General features: G+C 47.2%; 1 non-coding gene across 1 annotated transcript; it reads right to left on the reverse strand.

The window, feature by feature from the left end:
• Nucleotides 1-3066: 3066 nt before the first annotated feature.
• TRNAE-CUC (transfer RNA glutamic acid (anticodon CUC)) lies at nucleotides 3067-3138 on the reverse strand. Its single transcript has one exon. It is a non-coding gene; the product is annotated as a tRNA-Glu (tRNA).
• Between the last annotated feature and the right edge of the window lie 2652 nt (nucleotides 3139-5790).

A 5790-nucleotide genomic window follows, 5' to 3' on the forward strand; every position in this document is an offset into this window, starting at 1 on the left:
GAACAACTACAAATTTACATATTGTTACTCAACTTGTGAATGACTAATGTTCTAGTTAGTAATGGAAGTAATTGAAAAGTCATAGCAGACTTCTGTACACATTGCCATGTTGGACATAACTTTTCTCAGTTGTTCGTCAAGTCAGTCCACACTGCATTACAATTTGCATAATCCTAAAAAAAACACTGTAGATTTTATTGGATCAACTTTCAAGGGGCAAAGAAAGTGTTTTCCAGTCTTTTCCTGTACAGACAGAGCTGTGGTGTTGTTACACCTACTGATAAGGCACTCCTACAGATAATTACACTCTAGAGCAGGTGTCAAATTCAAGGCCTGTGAGTAGAATGCGGCTCTCCTGGCCATTTTATGTGGCCCTCAAGAGCTTCAAATGTGCATTAAGGTGGCCATTCACTGGTCGATTAGCCATCAGATTCGACCAACAGATAGATCCCACTCTGATCGAATCTGATCTGAGAGGGATCGGATGGCCACCTTTACTGCAAACAGATTGTGAACCGATTTCAGCCTGAAACCGCTCACAAGGTGGCCATACACTTATAGATTTGCAGCAGATTCAACCATCAGATAGATTTCGGTCAGATGCCTGTCAAGTCGAATCTGACAGGAATCTATCTGATGTGTGCCACACACTAGGAACAGATTTCCAATAGATTTCAGAATCCCCCCCCCCGCGCCCCCAACTTACTTGTTTGCACACTGTTCTAGTAGCTGCACTGTGTGACTGCTATTCAATCAATGCTTTTAAATGTAAAGAAAACCCTGAGAATCCCCCATAAGGAGATATTCTAGTCCACAACCTGTCAGATTTCTACTGCCTACTACATTTTATTCTGGGAGAAATTTTCTTTTTAATTGTGTGTTTTCATGTATTTTATTTTTCATGATAGTGGTCCTTTTAATGCGCAAAACAATTACTAAAAAAAGTAACAAAAACAGTAAAATAATGAAAAAATACTGTATATACCCAGGGATAGGCTGGTGTGTGCATAAGCCCACCCGCCACACATTTGACCTTAAAAAACAGGTCAAATCCAGTGACCTGGCGATAAGCTGACCCCAATGTGTGGCCCTAGCTCCCCATGCAGAGTGTGCATTGGGAGCACACTGGGAGATTATAGGTACCTGTCCTTTCTCCTGCACTCGTGTCTACCTGTCAGCTTCATACTCATCACTAGAGCTCCAGGCTTGTAGCAGTCACATGACACTCATCACTAGAGCTCCAGGCTCGTAGCAGTCACATGACACTCATCACTAGAGCTCCAGGCTTGTAGCAGTCACATGACACTCATCACTAGAGCTCCAGGCTCGTAGCAGTCACATGACACTCATCACTAGAGCTCCAGGCTCGTAGCAGTCACATGACACTCATCACTAGAGCTCAAGGCTTGTAGCAGTCACATGACACTCATCACTAGAGCTCCAGGCTCGTAGCAGTCCCATGACATTCATCACTAGAGCTTCAGGCTTGTAGCAGTCACATGACACTCATCACTAGAGCTCCAGGCTCGTAGCAGTCACATGACACTCATCACTAGAGCTCAAGGCTTGTAGCAGTCACATGACACTCATCACTAGAGCTCCAGGCTTGTAGCAGTCACATGACACTCATCACTAGAGCTCCAGGCTCGTAGCAGTCACATGACACTCATCACTAGAGCTCCAGGCTTGTAGCAGTCACATGACACTCATCACTAGAGCTCCAGGCTCGTAGCAGTCACATGACACTCATCACTAGAGCTCAAGGCTTGTAGCAGTCACATGACACTCATCACTAGAGCTCCAGGCTTGTAGCAGTCACATGACACTCATCACTAGAGCTCCAGGCTCGTAGCAGTCACATGACACTCATCACTAGAGCTCCAGGCTTGTAGCAGTCACATGACACTCATCACTAGAGCTCCAGGCTCGTAGCAGTCACATGACACTCATCACTAGAGCTCAAGGCTTGTAGCAGTCACATGACACTCATCACTAGAGCTCCAGGCTTGTAGCAGTCACATGACACTCATCACTAGAGCTCCAGGCTCGTAGCAGTCACATGACACTCATCACTAGAGCTCCAGGCTCGTAGCAGTCACATGACACTCAATACTTGAGTTTCAGTGTCACTGTTAAGTGACTGCAATAATCATTGTATACAGATTTTATAGCAAAGTCAGTTAAACAAAATAAATGATGTCCTATGTAGTCATGAATGCGAGGTCACTTTGCTTCATATCGGTAGCAGCCGCCGCCAGGTTAAAGGGACACTTAAGTCAAACAAAAAAAATGAGTTTTACTCACCTAGAGCTTCCAATAGCCCCCTGCAGCTGTCCAGTGCCCTCGCCGTCTCCCTCCGATCCTCCTGGCCCTGCCCGCAGCCACTTCCTGTTTCGGTGACAGGAGCTGACAGCGAGTGATTCTTCGCGTTCCCAGACACATTAGCACCCTCTATGCTACTATATGGTATATGATATATGCTTCAGTAGCATAGATGGCGCTATAGTGGCCAGGAACGCGAAGAATCACTTACGTCCCCAGCCTGTCAGCTCCTGTCACCGAAACAGGAAGTGGCTGCCGGCGGGGCCAGGAGGATCGGAGGGAGACGGCGAGGGCACCGGACACTTAAGTCAAACAAAAAAAATGAGTTTTACTCACCTAGAGCTTCCAATAGCCCCCTGCAGCTGTCCAGTGCCCTCGCCGTCTCCCTCCGATCCTCCTGGCCCTGCCCGCAGCCACTTCCTGTTTCGGTGACAGGAGCTGACAGCGAGTAATTCTTCACGTTCCCAGACACATTAGCACCCTCTATGCTACTATATGGTATATGATATATGCTTCAGTAGCATAGATGGCGCTATAGTGGCCAGGAACGCGAAGAATCACTTGCGTCCCCAGCCTGTCAGCTCCTGTCACCGAAACAGGAAGTGGCTGCCGGCGGGGCCAGGAGGATCGGAGGGAGACGGCAAGGGCACCGGACAGCTGCAGGGGGCTATTGGAAGCCCTAGGTGAGTAAAACTCATTTTTTTTGTTTGACTTAAGTGTCCCTTTAAATAAAAAAAAATGCATTTCCCTGACCGGGAATCGAACCCGGGCCGCGGCGGTGAGAGCGCCGAATCCTAACCACTAGACCACCAGGGAAGGTGCCAGAGCTGTTTCACATGTCACCATATAGGGGCAGCAGGAGGATTTCAGAGGGCAAATTTATTTTCCTGGGGGTATACTGTACATGATGGACATGCACGCAACAATCATATTATCATTATTATTCTTGATTTATCTAGCGTCATGATCTTCCGTGGCGCTGTACAACAGCATACAAAAATATATATACTTTGTTCCGTCAACATACTGTGGCTGGACATCCACATGCGAGTTTTACTACTTAAAAGTGGACAAATTTATAGGAAAGGCCTGCTTTCCCCTATTAAATTGTTCCAACATGCTGCATAACCCATGATTGCAGTCACTCCTGTGGGCTCGCCTCAATTAATTTTCATTAGCCTATACCTTTGGAAATACCGGCGATCGTCAGTGACTCCAAAAGGGAAACTGAAAGCACTGTAGTGGGCCCTGAGGTGAATTACTGTTTATAAAACCCTTATGGAGTAAGTTGTAACATAAAGGTGGATGATACTGTAGACTCCATTATAACTGTACTATTTAGAGCAATGCAATTGGAGTAGATCTTATTGGGATATGAACTACTCATTTTGCCTGCCTTGGTGATTGATGGATTTTCTTTGTGGACAGTTTTTTAAACCTTCCCTGCAAAATATGAGATCATTGTCATTGAATCTCATTGGCAAAAGGCAAAGATGCTAATGGGTTGCCATGTGACGTAAAATAATCAGTAATATTGTTGAAACATTTTTCTACAGCTTTTGGCAGGTTTCTTAACCTCCTTAGCAGTAATCACGAGTTCAGCTCGGGATGGAAAAATCATGCCAGGATCGGTATCCCCGAGCTGAAGTCGTGGTAGCCACCAGGAGGTTACTGCAGAGTATAGCGCGCAGCGAGGCGTTTTAACCACTCACCTCCTGGGGGATCCCAATGATGAGGCTCTGCTTCCCCCTAGTGCAGGCTTTCTCAACCAGGGTTCCTTGAGGACTCTGCAGGGGTTCCTTGGCATTTTACCCCATCGTGGGGGAAGTATAATAGAGCACACTATAATAGGTGGTACTGTAACAAGAAGCACTAAATTGGGGGGTCAGGTGACAATATGAGTGGCAGTGTAATAGGAGATAGTGAAATTAGCAGCCTAACCTATTTAAAGACCATGCCTCCTGAAAAATAAATGTAGGGGTTCCTCGAGACCAAAAAATGGTTTGCAGGGGTTCCTTGAGATCCAAAAGTTATTTACAGGGTTCCCCCAAGGTTGAGAAAGGCTGCCCTAGTGAGAGAGCTGTCTGTTGTCATGACGACAGCTGGCAATCTCACTATATGGTTACAGGGCCACCCAGGATTTAAAGTATTAAAACAAAACAAAAAAAGTATTTGGCTTGAGGAATGCCCTGCAAACTGTATCAAAGGAACACAATTATGCAATGAGTAAAAGTTTATCTCGGATCCACTTGAGGACCGCGGTCTTAAACCTCCCTAGTGACCAGGCCATTTTTTTACTAATTAGGCCATAAGGCCTCACTGCAGGGCTGCACAACTTAGCACACAATAGATTCCCCCCCTCCCCCCCCATTTTTCTGTCCACCAACAGAGCTCTCTGTTGGTGGGCAATCATCGCTCCCAGGATGTTTATTTTTTGTTAAATATTTGTTTTGTTTTTTTTATACATTTTCCCTTTATTATTTAAATATCGCTCCATCCCCCCGCCAGCCAATCAGCGCGCTTAAGCCTATGACAGCCGATTGCTGTCTTGCCTCCCCAGGGGACAGCCGAGTGGCGCGGCTGTCCCCAGTACAGCGCTGGCGTAGATCGCAGCGCTGTACATAGTAAATAGACAGCGGTTTCGCCATCTAACAGTCTCCTAGCGGCAATCGCTGCTGGGAGATTGAAGGCGGAGCTCCATCATTCAAGCGGAGATGCGCGTGATCTCCCTAGTCCTGGGGCTGCCATGCTGCTCGCTCCAATTGGCGTGGAGTGGTCCTGGGGCTCCCGTGCTGCTCACTCCAAGTGGCGTGGAGTGGTCCTGGGGCTGCCATGCTGCTCACTCCAATTGGTGTGGAGTGGTCCTGGGGCTGTCATGCTGCTCACTCCAAGTGGCGTGGAGTGGTCCTGGGGCTGCCATGCTGCTCGCTCCAATTGGCGTGGAGTGGTCCTGGGGCTGCCATGCTGCTCGCTCCAATTGACGTGGAGTGGTCCTGGGGCTGCCGTGCTGCTCACTCCATTTGGCATGGAGCAGTCATTTAGGGGTTAAAGATGTAGCCAAAATAACCTTGGCTCAACTTATAGCTGAAATCCAGCTTATGTGTACGTATTCTCCAGTCAACTTGGAGCAGGGTGAGCCAAATGACTCCTCACCCTACTGCCGCTGAAATTCCCAGCAGCGTTAAACACTATTCCCCCTTAGAATCGTGTCAACTCATAGGGAGAAATAATTGGGGGTGTGACGATCGCTGTAACCCCGAATAACCTGTGCTCAGGCCGCAGACTATAGAATTGTTGCCATAGCGGTGCCCAACTCAGGTGCTATGCTCTAAGAAGTGCTTTGAGAAATCCCTGAGATTAACAGTCGCACTCTACTGACAAAGGGAAAATCCATGTAAATGAGGAAAAGTTCTCTGTGACAGAAGTGATGTTCATAACAGGAACTGTGCTTCATACAAAAAGTATCTT

This window comes from Hyperolius riggenbachi, chromosome 3 (genome assembly GCF_040937935.1).
Source record: "Hyperolius riggenbachi isolate aHypRig1 chromosome 3, aHypRig1.pri, whole genome shotgun sequence".
NCBI lineage: Eukaryota > Metazoa > Chordata > Amphibia > Anura > Hyperoliidae > Hyperolius > Hyperolius riggenbachi.